Source organism: Octopus sinensis, linkage group LG20 (assembly GCF_006345805.1).
Source record: "Octopus sinensis linkage group LG20, ASM634580v1, whole genome shotgun sequence".
Taxonomy (NCBI): Eukaryota; Metazoa; Mollusca; class Cephalopoda; order Octopoda; family Octopodidae; genus Octopus; species Octopus sinensis.
This window is the reverse complement of record NC_043016.1, coordinates 80,883-97,467: the sequence shown is the minus strand read 5'-3', so window position 1 is coordinate 97,467 and position 16,585 is coordinate 80,883. Positions and strand designations below refer to the sequence as shown.

Below are 16,585 nucleotides of genomic sequence, written 5' to 3'. Positions count from 1 at the left end.
GGTAGGGGTATAATGCTGCTAAGATATCCTTGTGTTTTCCCTCAAAATATATAAATCAACTGGAAAGCCCATTCTTAATTTGTAGAACTTCTGAAAGTGACAAAGAATTGTCGTCAAGATTTATGAGGTTTTCTCAGTTTGCTGTATTCATCGGACCTAAAGAACTTCCCATAAATTAAAAATGTATTTAGTACGGCAATCAGTATATCAACTTTGTAATTATGTGTTGTTATTAATTACGTACAAATAGAGGTTTCTGCTTCATAATTCTCACAGTTTTAGTAATGAATCGTTTAATCTCATTTAATCCCGTACAAATATATCGAACTATTTTGTTGTTATATCAAACTGTGCACCAATTTCCATAATAATTTATTGCAGGAACAGTGAAGATTCCTCAGTGTAAATCAGCATAATTGAACATTTACTTTCCCTTCTGCCGATGTATGTACCTGTCTACACTCATAATAGCGATAAGCATTTAAACAATGACAAAAAAAATAAGATAAAAATAAATGGTAGTGACCCAGCATGGCAATAGCCTTTTGCCTGGAACACGTAAAAGATAAAGGTATAACAGCCACAGGTTTTTCCCCCACTAAGGTTATTTCACTTTAATTTAACAATTTACCGACATATGTTTTAATGCTTATATTTATAAATCTTCATGACATTGTTCCTTTACGTTCGAACACACAATTTGAACATACCTATTTCTTTACTACCCACAAGGGGCTAAACACAGAGGGGACAGACAAGGACAGACAAACGGATTAAGTCGATTACATCGACCCCAGTGCGTAACTGGTATTTAATTTATCGACTCCGAAAGGATGAAAGGCAAAGTCGACCTCGGTGGAATTTAAACTCAGAACGTAACGGCAGACGAAATACCACTAAGCATTTCGCCCGGCGTGCTAGCGTTTCTGCCAGCTCGCCGCCTCAATTTGAACATACCAATGCAGAATAACATTGACATTCTCACTGTCTCTGTCTGTCTGTCTCTCAGTCTCCCACCTCTTTCTCTCTCTCTCTCTGTGAATCTCCCACCTCTCTGTCTTCCATCCCCCTCTGTATTTCCTCTCTTTCACTGTAGTTCATGTTTTTCTGTTTTTTTCACAGATTCCATTATTTCTATTTCTCCGTCTCCCCTTCATCCTCTTCTCTTTCTGTATATATGTATCTGCCTCCATTCTAGTTATTAACTCCCTCGGTGTAACACACCAAGAAAACTGAAAGGCAACTGGAACAATGAAAACAATATGATTAGTGTTCAGCAACCCTAATTACGTCACCGACCCCAGTTGCCCTTCATCTTACTAAACGTCATTCTTTTGTCAGTTTAACATTGAGGACCAAAAGCTCGACCATTAGTTCCCACCAATCTGAAGTCTGCAAAGGTAGTACTGGAGGTTCGTGAACTAAATTCAAAATTTCATAAATATACATATATATATTTTTTTAATTTAAATATTATTTTTTAGGGAATAAAAATTCCGGCATAACATTTTAAGAAGGGTTCCAAGAAAACAGGGAGTGGTTTAGGAACCCGAGGATGTACCTCATGAAACACGTGTTGCCAAGTAATAAAACAGTAGGTATTTAAATTTATAATAAAAATTATTTTTTATATGGTGAGATGTAGGAGCCTATATATATATATAATATATATATATATATATATATATAAGGATAAGCATATTGAAAAGGGGGGGCCGTGGGAAAACTCATTTAAATAAAAGTGTTGAGAACCACTGAGCTAGACAAACAACCAAGGAGTGAACTACATTGACTTCTGGAATCGCATCAATGGTTTCACTACCATCCAGGTTGAATATTGAATACACTAACTCATTCTAATATCAAAACAACGTTGCCACCAAATTCTACTGACGAAAGTGTTATTGTAGTGATATTCTGTTCTGAACTCTACCCGCAAGTATAATTATATCTAGAACTTCTTTTTCGAAATGTCGCTCTTTTTTTTTATTTCATCCTTGATCATCTTTCCCCAGATGCCAGTTTACAAACGTTCAGCCTGAAAGACTAATGACATCAAACGTGCCGTTCTTGGAGGATTTTCAGATTCCATGAGGACCGCATCTTCTTCCAGACTTAGCAAAAATAAAATCTCTCAACACCACTCTTAGACAGTGGCTCTTCGTTCTCCATAATCCAAGAGGTATTATAATTGACAGTTATTTCAGGTTTGTGAAGATTTGGGCAAAATATTTTGAGAAAAACTGGCTGATGTCCACCCATGTAGGCATCATGTCTTCAGACATCAAATATTTGTTAAAGAAAAAGATCATTGTTTTCAGCCGATTCAGAGGCATACTTATGTCACTGCAGACGTTGCTGTCAGAGTATGAAGAATTGGATTAGGCACCACAAGGCATCTACAACAACCCTCTGATAGCACCAAATCCACTACTCTGGTTTAGTTTTTCAACAACCTCATAAAGACAAAATGCAAAGTTGATTTTGACAGGTTATAAAAGCATGGCACAGCAAACTAGTATAAAACATAAAACGCAATTTACCCAACGCTCTAGCGGTTCTCCACCTTTATATGATATGTACGTGAAATATGCATGTGATTTGTACAGTGAAAGAAAAGACAATGCCATCAGAATCCCCGGTTTCCTACACAGCAGAGTGTAAAACAATTGTAGTCTGCAACAGCTGTTCCAGTTGGATCGTAGAAGCTGAATCTACAGGAAGGAGTGGATAACTATGAAATGCACAGCAGACCATCTAGGATGGAAGAATCTCCCATATATCCTCAACAAGAGTGGTACTAGACTCCACATTGTACTCAAATCACTTTCATCATAAACAAGTGATTCTGGCTGAACTCATTATGCCATATGCAATAAAGGCCACATCGACAAAACTTCAAAGTGAAAGAGTTTGGTGATCAGACGGAGAGAATTTGGCTTCCAAACCAAAGTCTTCACCATAGAGGTGGGTGTGATAGAGTTTGTGGAAAATCTGCCAAAGATCTCATGAAATAGCTCTGAATTTCTAGGAGAAAAATAACCAGAACTCTTTTGGTAATGTTAGAAACCGCTGAGGTACAATATTTTCATAAAAGTTTACACTCCTTATTTTCATAAACACTTTAAAAATATAATGCAATCTACATGGAAAGGTGGGTAAAGCTACGTACTTGTACTATATCTGTATGTGTATATGTATGTATGTATGTCAGGTTACTTTCGAGTGCTACTGGTAACATGTAACCCAGTACAACCTGTTGCATGGTCGAGTCGTCGGCGACTAAACCAGCAACCCCACCAAGCTTGCTTGGTGATGAGGGTGTTTATTGGACAGCCTGCAGGATGAAAAACAAAACCCGTCAAAGGGCGAAGGAACTCTTGAGAGTCAACGGCCATCCAATAAATGTCTTAAGGCTGTATCATGCGCGGGGACATAGAAATAATCGGACTGAATACCCGATCGGTGGTTAAACCATTGGGAGTGAAGGACACCCAGCCTTTGTTAGGGCATCCTTCTAGGAGAAGGTAACTCAGGTAACTGGGATAACTCCGACATAAAACCTGCGGCTCAGTGGTTACCGATGATGTTGACTTGTTCTTCTTTTCGGATTATGGCTGTTGTTGCAAAGTGAGTGGGGTTGACTCAGTGCACAGCCTTTCCTCACTTAAAAAAAAACCTTCTTGCACAGGCATTGCACGATAACAACACTGATTAAACTTCGTGCATGGCCATACTCGATAACGAAGGGCCATGTATGTATGTATATATTTATGTATGTATGTATGTATATTTGTATGTATGTATGTATTTATGTATGTATGTATGTATGTTTGTATGTATGTATGTATGTATGTATATGTGTGTACGTATCTACGTATGTACGTATGTATGCATATATGAACGTATTTTTCAATGTATTTAAATTCTTGAGAGAGTTCAAGTCAGTTCCTATCAAAGCAACAAGATGTTTTGAGTTATGAGAGTTCCCGGTTTTTGTGAAAATGTGGTCGAGTTGTTGTGTTGGTTGAACTGTCGATACATTATACACCCAGGCGTGTGTCTATTCATATAAGAATCTCACGTGGAGAATTTTTGGAATGTCTTACAAATCTTTGCTAATAGATTGGATTTGGAGAATCCGCGGTCAGTTCCTTTTGCTTTTATTCCACAAACCAAGTATTTCTACGTTTTTGTGTAAGTTTGTGGATACAGAACCTAATGTACCTATTTCTTTATTACCCACAAGGGGCTAAACACGGAGGGGACAAACAAGGACAGGCAAACGGATTAGGTCGATTACATCGACCCCAGTGCGTGTCTGGTACTTATTTAATCGATCCCGAAAAGATGAAAGGCAAATTCGACCTCGGCGGAATTTGAACTCAGAACGTAGCGGCAGACGAAATACGGCTACGCATTTCACCCGGCATGCTAACGATTCTGCCAGCTTGCCGCCTAATGTACCTAATGTACCTGTGATAATATGTACAAATGAGAATTCATAGTAGGGTAAAACAGATGTAACTTCCACATTAATTTGCCCTAAATGTTCTCTTTTTCTTGGACTTTTGATCGTGCATTCAAATCCGCTGGGCAGCTAACCTCTACAACAGTGCATGATTTTTGTTCCCTGTCCCACAGAACAATATCATGTCTGTTATGGTTGCACCAAATTCATGTTCTTAGTTAGGGTGCTCAACAAGTATTCCATGTTTTTAAATGTTTGAATAACGGTTACATCTGATATGCCTTTAATGTATACGTCAGGGCAGTCCTTCCCGCGGACAGCATTGTAAATAATCTTTGAAACTACATCATGCCTTGGGGGAAGATCTGTTCCTTCTCGAGCCATGTCTGGTTCATAAGGGCCGGTTTCCCGGTTTCCTTGGCGTATAGGTCCCCCACCTGGACGGGATGCCGGTCCGTCGCTGGTGAGCTGCAAGAGGAAAGAGTGAAAGTTGTGGCGAAAGAGTCAGCAGAAGTTCGCCATTACCTTCTGCCTGAGCCGCGTGAAGCTTAGGTGTTTCGCTCATAAACACACACATCGCCTGGTCTAGGATTCGAAACTGCGATCCCTTAACCGCGAGTCCGCTGCTCTAACCACTAGGCCATGTGCCTCCACGCCTTGGGGGGCAGGTAGTATCACGTAGACATTTTGGAGCAGATGCTGATGATGTGGGTGACATCTTTCACACTGCTACAGCAGAGCCGACATTTTTTTTTTATCACAACGTGGAGGTTTCCTAGTATATTTTTATCCCTCTTGTTTATCAGATATTTTGCAGCTAGTTCCTGTTCCCGGATAGCATGGGTATCTCTTCCTAGGTGGAATGTAATGTATCTCTCATAGGTCCAGGAAAGGTTACTCTTTCTGTCAACGCTATTGTTGCCCTCTGGCTTTGGGCATATGCCTCCAAGCATTGCTTTTCGTTGGTATGATGCCTACCTCTCCTCCAATTTTTCATTTAGGTAGGCCAGTCCAGCCTCCTTTGGGTCACATTCTCAGAGTACCTTTATGGCTGCTCTGCTCCAACCCTGAGGATATTGTTGCTCCCACTTATGAGTGTGCATGATGTGTACTCATTTCTTTATTTCCTGTTCAGCAGGTGATGTATGTGGGATAAAATACAACATTCAAATGCTGTTTACTCTGACCTTACGCCTCTACTGCCATCACTTCGTCTCACATAAACCCTATTGGTATCACTCTTAATGTTTCTGCGAGCTGGCAGAAACGTTAGCACGCTAGGCGAAATGCCTAGCCGTATTTCGTCTGCCGTTACGTTCTGAGTTCAAATTCTGGCCGACTTTGCCTTTCATCCTTTCGGGGTCGATAAATTAAGTACCAGTTACGCACTGGGGATCGATATAATCGAATTAATCCGTTTTCTCTCCTTGTTTGTCCTCTCTGTGTTTAGCTTCTTGTGGGTAGTAAAGAAATAGGGATCACTGTTAATGTGGAAATTGCCAGCGGTGATTAATAAATTTCTCGTTTTGAAGTTCAGGTTGCATATCTCATCGAGTGTCCAGTCCAGTATCCAAAATGTTGGTATTAGCACTGGTACTGTAAAAGCAATGTGAGTTCCACATTTTCCTGAAATCTACTGAAGCACTCTTTTTTTATTCTAGCTTTAATCACAGCACCAATATATGCAGCATTCTCATCGATTCTGAGGCGCATGTAGTTTTCATCATTAAATGTAGGGGATATAGACGTTGATGATAATCTTTCCTCGGCTGACTACCATGTATGAATATTTATCTTGCACAAACATCATTAATATATCTTGTGGGAATGATAAGATTAGTTCTAATTGTCTCTTGATATTGGTCATATAACCAGAATATAACGTTAGCTCATCAACCACAAAACGTGTGGGTGACATTAATGTTATTCTTTTCTGCATATCCCAGCATGTACCTTTGACATTTTACTAACAGAGCTGACAAGGGATTCATTGCCAGTACAAACAATATTACAGATAAATTATTACCCTGGGATATGCCTGTTGATAGCTTAATTCTGTTTCGAACAATAGGTGTTGCTTTAGTAGATGTCAGTGATAATTGTGTGGACAATGTTACTATCAGTCTCTCAATGACATTCACTATAACAGCTGGTATTTTGGATAGGTGTAATGATTTTATCACCCATAGGTGAAGCACGATGTCGAACATCTTCTTGTAGTATATATTTCTTTATTGCCCACAAGGGGCTAAACACAGAGGGAACAAACAAGGACATACAAAGGGATTAAGTCGATTACATCGACACCAGTGCGAAACTGGTACTTTATTTATCGGCGAGCTGGCAGAAACGTTAGCACGCCGGGCGAAATGCGTAGCCGTATTTCGTCTGCCGCTACGTTCTGAGTTCAAATTCCGCCGAGGTCGACTTTGCCTTTCATCCTTTCGGGGTCGATTAAATAAGTGCCAGTTACGCACTGGGGTCGATGTAATTGATTTAATCCGTTTGTCTGTCCTTGTTTATCCTCTCTGTGTTTAGCCCATTGTGGGTAGTAAAGAAATAGGTACTTTATTTATCGACCCCGAAAGTGTGAAAGGCAAAGTCGACCTCGGCGGAATTTGAACTCAGAACGTAACGACAGACGAAATACCGCTAAGCATTTCCCCCGGCGCGCTAACGTTTCTGCCAGCTCGCCGCCTGTAGTATAGCCATATCGTTAGGAGATTAAGGCGATCCTGGTTGGCTTTCTTAAGGACAGCTTTGTTGAGGACGAGCTGTTCAGCATAGCCACAGCCTCCTTTCTTTCTTCCTGCCTGTTAATCGGTTATCACACCTTTTGCCTAGCAGTGTATGAACACACAGTACGTATGTATCTTGATAAATGGAGGGATAAGCAAGGTAGACAGATCAATATATAAAGTTTATCAGCTACATGAAATACAAAAATGTATATATGTATACGTATAAAAAGGTCCGACTTACACAGAATACAAATGATACAGAGAATAAAACCGGTTGAGGAACAGTATTACAAAACCAGCAGCGGTTTCTGGATTTGTAATACTGCTTTTCAACTCCTTTAATTCTCTCTATCATTTATATTCTGTGTAAGTCGAACCTTTTTAAATGTATACATATATACACTGTTTTATATTTAATGTATTTAATATACTTTATGTATTGATCTGTCTAATTTGCTGATCCCTACATTTGCTTCTACACTCGCTCAAGATTAAATGTCTTGAGCTCTATTAAGTGTATTCTATACAGCGAACACTTGGATCTCATCTACGAACTATATACGTGTATGTATGTACGTATTATGTATGTACGTATTAAGGCGGCGAGCTGGCAGAAACGTTTGCGCGCCGGGCGAAATGCTTACTGGTATTTCGTCTGCCGCTACATTGTGAGTTCAAATTCCGCCGAGGTCGACTTTGCCTTTCATCCTTTCGGAGTCGATTAAATAATTACCAGTTACGCACTGGGGTCGATATAATCGACTTAATCCGTTTGTCTGTCCTTGTTTGTCCTCTCTGTGTTTAGCCCCTTGTGGGTAGTAAAGAAATAGGTAGGTAGGTAGGTAGGTAGGTAGGTAGGTATGTGTGTGTGTGTGTGTATGTATGTATGCATGTATGTGTGTGTGTACGTTGTCTTTCTCCTTAATTTAGAGTAAATTTTGGCCGGACCCCTACTTGGTAGCAAGGATGTGAATGACAATATCTTGTTTTAACCGTCGTCCTTTAAATCTAAAGGTTTTTCAGATTTTTATCGTCCCAGATATCGTCATCATTTGTAGCGTATGGATTAGGGAGTTCAGTCGGAGCACTCCTTCAAGAATGTTAACCTGGTATTTATTCAATCGATAACTGTTGCTGAACTGCTAAGTTACGGTGTGTAAACACAGCAACTCCGGTTGTCAAGTGGCGGTGGGGACAAACATAGATACAAGACACACGCACACACACAAACATACACACATACTCCTACACAAATGCCCCCATATATATATATACGACGGGCTTCTTTCAGTTTCCTTCTACCAGATCTACCCACAAGGCTTTGATCGGCCTGAATCTTTAGTAGAAGACACCTGTCGAAGGTGCTACGCAATGAGACTGAACCCAGAACCCTGTAATTAGAAGCAAGTTTCTTCCCACGCAGCCACGCATGATGTAGCTCTAGAAAATATATTGATTACTATGGGAGAGAGATAGATTTTCGGTAAGACAGAATTTATACCTGATTGAATATATTATTCGCTTGATTGGATGCATATTTTTGAATGTCAGAATAAAATATGTTCTCAGGTTGCATTACGAATCGATCCAGCGTATTTTATGCTCATACATATTTCTCTCCATAACTTCAACACACAACGCCCTCCCGTTACGACTTCCCCTTTTTGCATAACTATTCATTATCAAAACACATGTGTTTAACACTAATTGGTATATTTACTGATATTAGAAATTATTTTTTTGTGGGTCTTGATTACATCATTGGAGGCTGACTGTATTTACTCATGGGAGTTGGATTTTAATGTTTCATCGTTTCGCATATGGTGCTCCATATGGATATACATACAGGCACACACACATACACACATATTCACGCACACATATGCAAATGTCTTTTTCTTCTTGTATGCTTTATTTCAAGGCATGTAAAGAATATTTCCTGTTTAAATAGGTCAAAATTAAAACATGATGTATATACCTTTTTAACATGATTCTTATCTTTTTTTTTACTCTATATATTTTTGTTCTTCAAAAAGCCTTATTTTTGTTCTTAATTTTTAAAATAAACCTAATCAGATATATTACAAAATAAACTGAGGAATTATAAATAAAATGATTTAACATTGATACGAAAAATTTCACGTGGGAAGCTTAACATAATTTAAATGTTTTCATGTGAATATGACAGTCAGAAGTGTCACAACATATGTGATGCTTGAGAAACAATCCAAATGCTATTAAGATCTTCGTAGGTTTTATGTTTAACGCAACATTAAATATAAAATTATAAAAAATAAGTGTAACTTTTCTATACATATACCGTATTTTCCAATATACGAGTCGAAGTTTTCTCACCGAAATTTGCAATCAAAAGATTCTAAATCGGCACATAGAGCAAGACGAATTTGGTCGGAGGGCCAAATATTCCTTGTGAAATGCCGAAGGTTTTTGGAAAGATACTAACAATGTTTGAATATTTACACTACAAGTTTACACTAAATGACATGTTAACGTACGTGCTGAAAAATTCTGTACATCCAACCTTAGAAGCTGTGCAAAGGCAATAATAATAATAATAATAATAATAATAATAATAATAATAATAATAATAATAATAATAATAGTAGGTGCATTAGGCATGATAAAAAAATATACAGACAAATACATAACAAAAACACCAGGACTTACAAACACATTTAACATACAGAAAATCGCACTACTAGGCACTGCACACATCCTACGCAAAATACAGTAACCATCAGAGCATCACAACAAAACACAGCACATACCCAAGGCACACAGAGCTGCGCTCGGTAGTGAAGTGAAAGTACGATATAACAAAAAAACCCACTGAATAATGATAATAATATGCAATATATACAAACAACATTTATCTGTCAAAATTTAAACACAGTTGTTTTCTATTAGTTGGGATTATAAGCAATTTATGCAATTGTATTTTCATGTCTTATATCTTTTATTTAACGTTATAAATTAGAAATTCAATTAGGCTATTAATACGAAAGCTAGTTTCGATTAGCATGATTATAAGCAATTCATACTATTGCGTTTTGATTGGTATATGGAAATGTACAAAATTCTCACTTGGCTACAGGCATTTTTTTTTCTGCCCCATTATTTAGAGGTTCTGTAAAACAGAAAACGAGAGAAAAAATACCAGCTTTTAAAAAGGATAACTACTGGAGTCGACTAAAACTCTTCAAGCATAGCCGCATGTTAATGACTGAAACATGTAAAAGAAACATTTATATATTTTGTATTTATGTATTTAGAAACACGGAATTATAAATACGTACTGAAATGATAGATGTACATTATCCACTACCATAAACACTTTTAGCTCCACATCAAGGTCGATTCAAAGAAAATCTTCAGGTTTATCAGTTGTATCAAACAAAAAGCCGTTGGAAAACCGATTATAGTAGCGACTCTATCTAAGAATATCTGAAGAAGGAATTTTATTCCGAAATATTATCAGACTATGGTTGACTAAATATATCTTTTATTTAAAGTTATAAATAAGACATTTAAATAAGCTTTTCGTACGGAAGGTAGTTAAATATTAAATATACAATAGTTTAAAAGATATATTATTATTTCTAAGTCCCTCTAAAAGAGACTACGGCAGCGGTACTTGATATTAACAGTTATCGCCGAGCTAATATGGCAGTCCATAAATATAGGACTAAAGCTGCCGTTATTTAGCTCCAAGAGGCCATCGCCTATAGCTAGCTATATGACACACCTGTGTCCATTATAACCTTCGAACAGGGGAGGTCAGACGCTTCCCCTTGCTGGTCAGGCATCTGCAGACATGTAACAGGGTATTTGTCCTTTATCAATGCAGAGTAGGCAAATCCAACAGGCGGCGCTGCTGACCGTCTGTTCGAAGGATTACTTACCTAATTTCAGTGGAATATATCCACTGATTTTCAAAAATAGATATATTATTATTTCTAAGTATTTCTAAAGGAGACTACGGCAGGGGTACAGGATATTAACAGTTATCGCCAAGCTAATATGGCAGTCCATATAGTAGTTTGTACTCTGATAACTACCGTCCTATTTATGGCGGATCAATCGAATAAAATTCCTTCCCATGCAAATATTTACCGCCTTCACTCGATATGGGTATCAAATTCTTACTCTTTAACATAAAGAAAATTAGGAAAATTTTAATCTAGGGCTTATTGATGTACAGAAGGAAAATATTGATATAAGCTTTATAAGTACGTATTTATAATTCCGTGTTTCTAAATACATAAATACAAAATATATAAATGTTTCTTTTACATGTTTCAGTCATTAACATGCGGCTATGCTTGAAGAGTTTTAGTCGACTCCAGTAGTTATCCTTTTTAAAAGCTGGTATTTTTTCTCTCGTTTTCTGTTTTACAGAACCTCTAAATAATGGGGCAGAAAAAAACCAAAAAAAAACAAAAACCAAATGACTGTAGCCAAGTGAGAATTTGGTACATTTCCATATATCAATGTATTGGACGGTCCAACGTTATTTCAGAAAACACTTGAACGAGGTGTTGCACTGTGAGATTGAAACCGAAAACACGAGATTGGAAAGCGAGTTTCTTAACCATAGAGCCATACCTGCGCCTTTGCTAAGCATCGTAGGAGCAGATACTGAAATGATAGATGCACATTATCCACTACCATAAACACTTTTAGCTCCGCATCAAGGTCGATTCAATGAAAATCTTCAGGTTTATCAGTTGTCTCAAAACAAAAGCCGTTGGAAAACCGATTACAGTAGCGACTCTATCTAAGAATATCTGAAGAAGGAATTTTATTCCGAAATATTATCAGACAACGGATGACTAAATTACAACAGGTATATAGCCCATTGTCTGTATTTAAGTGCATTGTTGTACCATTCAAAACTTTTTATTTGTTACAAAATTATACTTATTTAACACTACTATGAGGAGAATTAATAGAACACTGATATTTCTGATAAGGTGGTCATGATGGGTATACTCAGCTTCGTATATTTTACTCCAGTGTCACTTTGATGGCATGCACTGCTCTCTCACTCACTAATAATAATAATAATAATAATAATAATAATAATAATAATAATAATAATATAATAATAATAATAATAATAATAATAATGATGATGATGATGATGATGATGATGATGATGATGATGATGATGATGAAGATGATGATGATAGTGATAATAATAATAATAATAATAACAATAATAATAATAATAATAATAATAATAATAATAATAATAATAATAATAATAATAATATAATAATAATAATAATAATAATAATAATAATAATAATAAGAAGAAGAAGAAGAAGAAGAAGAAGAAGAAGATTCATAAGTCGGTAGATTGACAGAAACGTTAGAACGTCTAACAAAGTCGTGGTTGTCATCGCCATGCAGCATACGTCGTCTCCACAGCACTTTTGTGTCAAGATGCCATTCTTACAAGAATAGCAAGCTACGAAATTGGGGAAATCGGTTTAGACGCCGGCTACCTGAACATGGGACAGGCAGAACTAAAAGAAAGTAAAGTAAAGTCACCTTCACGAGTTTCATGAAGTATTTATTCCCCTCCTGGAAGGGACGCCAATCTGTCACGGTATCACTCATTTTTGCCAGCTAAGTGGACTGGAGTAACGCAAAATAAAGTGTTTTGTTCAAGAACAGCGCTTCGCCCGGTTCAGGAATCAAAATCACAGTCTTACGATCATGAATCCAATATTCTAACCACTACGCCTCGCGCCTCCACTGGCATGTAGCAGTGGTTTACATGGTACCACTAACAGGTTTGGTCAGCCTTTGATGAGATCCCTGATCTGACTTGGAACGAAGTAGTTTTCGTTATTAATTAACGCTTTCCATGTTATGGGTTCAAAACACAGATGTGAAATTTATCCCTCTTTCAGGATGGATAAAATAAAGTACCATTCAGATACTAGTCTCAATGGCAATGACTAGGCCCCCCTTTCCTCAAATGTCCTGGTCGTATGCCACAAATCAGAAACAATTGTTATTAATGATGTCAACAACTACTGAACATGTACACGTCTCAAATGAGTCACATACCGCTCCTAAATTAAACAATACGTAGCTACTAACTTGACTTGACTTGAGACAGCATTCACCCGGGGTGGGTTGAGCTGGCTTCATTCATCCTCAATGCTGCATCTCTCACAAACGCCGACCAGGCCTGGTGATTTGAGGCTAACGACCGCGTGATCTACAACGACTCCTTATTCCAGCGGTGAACGCCGTAGATATGAGAGCCTAGGTTGGGTTCCAGATCAGCCTTGACTGTCATCAGCCAGGTTTTTCGTTGTCCACCACATCGCTTTCGCCAAGCATGAAGGGGAGCTGGGGAAATTGCTTCATAGATGAATTCTCCTAGTTGACGACGGAGGGCATGACCCAGCCAACGCAGACGTCTCTTTAGGATGACTTGTCGGAGGGAGGTGATTCTGCACTGGTGTCGCACCGAATTGTTGGAGACAAAGTGATGCCATTGGACACGAAGGATGCGGCGTAGACAGAGGTGATCGAAAGATCACCTCTGTCTTAAGCGTACCTGCTAAATATACTGACGTCCTGTAACGAATCCCCCAAAGGCTTCGCAACTGATTACCATGAAGCCGATTGCAAGCAGATTCGAAACTCAGGTCCAGAAAGATACATTTCTACTTGATATTTTGCTTTTCTATCACTATTGCTGTAGCCGCGTGGAGGCACATGGCCTAGTGGTTAGAGCAGCGGACTCACTGTCGAAGGATCACTGGTTCGAATCTTAGACTGGGCGATGTCTGTGTTTATGAGCGAAACACCTAAGCTCCACGCGGCTCCGGCAGAAGGTAATGGCGAATTTCTGCTGATTCTTTTGTCACAACTTTCTCTCACTCTTTTCTCCTGCATCTTGCAGCTCACCTGCGACGGATCGGCGTACCTATACGCCAAGGAAACCGGGAAACCGGCTCTATGAGCCAGACGTGGCTCGAGAAGAAACAAACAACAACATTGCAGAAGCCGCGCTATTTGAGCTGTTGACTAATCTCGTGTACCTTGAGTTTGTCCAATTCTTTTCAGCCACATGCCGCCCATACACCAGGTTCCACATAAATTACCATACCCTAAAACCTTGGGTTTGCGGAAGCCTTTCTTTCCAATATATTTTTTTATGTAACTGTCGCATTAAGGAACATAAACCAAACCTTCTTTCTCACCCAACCCGGTGGCTCTAAAGAGGTCGTGAGTACATTCCTTCCTATAAAACAAATATAAAAGTAGCATCAATCATACCCTTTTACTCGTTTACTCTTTTACTCGTTCCAGTCATTTTGACTGTGGCCATGCTGGAGACTGCCTTTAGTCGAGCAAATCGACCCCAGAACTTATTCTTTATAAGCCTCGATTTATTGTATTGATCTCTTTTTCCGAAACGCTAAGTTATGGAACGTAAACACACCAGCATCGGTTGTCAGGTGATGTTGGAGGGACAAACACAGATACACAAACATAAACACACACACATACACACACATATATATATATATATATATAATATATATATATATACATATATACGACGGGCTTTTTTTTCAGTTTCCGTCTACCAAATCCACTCACAAGGTTTTGGTCGGCCCGAGGCTATAGTAGGAGACACTTGCCCAAAGTTTTCAACTAGCAATAACCACGCCTCGGATTTACCTCATTGGCCATGGTACCACCTCTGCGCCCAAGGTGCCACGCAGTAGGACTGAACCCGGAACCATGTGGTTGGTAAGCAAGCTACTTACCACACAGCCACTCCTGCGTCAATACCATCACAAAGAAACAACATCGTCATCATCATCATCATCATCGTCAGCATCATCAGCATCATCATCACCATCACCATCATCATTATCATCAACAACAACAACAACAACACCGACAACATCAGCAGCCGCAACCGCAACAAAAGATAGCCAAAAAAATTTTCCTGTCAATAATTATTTGGCATATACATTTATTCGAATCATTGCCATGCAAGAAAGTTACACAGATGTAGATTTTTATTATGAATTACCACCAGATGTGCAGAAAGTTTACTTGAAACGGCTTACAGGAGTGCAAAGATCAATTAATGATAATAAAAATAAAATAAATAAATAAATATACGGTGAAAGTTTGTAATTTTTCAAATCGCAATGATCCTGAGAACTGGTAACTAATATCCTGTTTCCGTAGCGTTCCACAGATGTGAAATAAACTTTATCCTGGATAAGGGGTTGCTCTGTCGTAGGTAGTAGCTGACGTTGTCAAAACCTCAGGTTAACTCTTATTGAGGATATAACTATAATCACAGGGTTTCCAGCCGTGACTGACCCGTTTCTTATTGAGTAGGAGTTTCTCAAGCGCAACAATATCCTATGTGATCTAGTTCCTTTTTTTTTTTTACCCCTTTTAAGATGATAGGTATATGATTTGCATGAAATGTTGTTGCTATTTCTAGCCTGTCGGGAAGGATGTTGAATCGTTAGCGTAACTGTGACTAATTTTAATCTTGTGGGAAACAGAATTCATAACTGCAAGGCGGCGAGCTGGCAGAAACGTTAGCACGCCGGGCGAAATGCGTAGCTGTATTTCGTCTGCCGTTACGTTGAGTTCAAATTCCGCCGAGGTCGACTTTGCCTTTCATCCTTTCTGGGTCGATTAAATAAGTACCAGTTACGCACTGGGGTTGATATAATTGACTTAATCCGTTTGTCTGTTCTTGTTTGTCGTCTCTGTATTTAGCCCCTTGTGGGTAGTAAAGAAATAAGAATTTATAACTGCCCACACCTCTCTCCCTCTCTTCCTCCCATTTCCTCCACCACCACTTCTTCTTCCTCTTTCACAACCACGCTTCCTCCACCGCCTCTTTTTTCTCCTCTTCATTCCTAAAAAACAAAAACAAAAATACTCGTTATTTCCACACTGTTATACCTGTAAGTAGTAATACTTTTATCAAGAACATTACAAAGTGCCAAAAAACGCATCCAATATGGGATTCCTAGACTGGAACTCCTAAAAATAGTAACCAAATCTCATTCGAATTACGTCCTAGTATTCTAAAAAATGCAAGAACGCACAAGCTAATTTAATCCGTGAAGGTAACAACGACAATAACAAAAACTACTACTACTACTACCACTACTACTACTACTACTACTACTACTACTACTACTACTACTACTACTACTACTACTACTACTACTACTACTACTGCTGCTACTACTACTACTACTACTACTACTACTACTACACTAATAATAATAATAATAATAATAATGATGCAGTACCAGGCAGTGGCTCTCATGGCTTG

General features: G+C 38.4%; 1 pseudogene; it reads right to left on the bottom strand.

Annotated features, from left to right (window-relative positions):
* Positions 1-14,798: 14,798 nt before the first annotated feature.
* On the bottom strand, positions 14,799-14,982 carry LOC115222708 (annotated as a pseudogene).
* Positions 14,983-16,585: the final 1,603 nt, after the last annotated feature.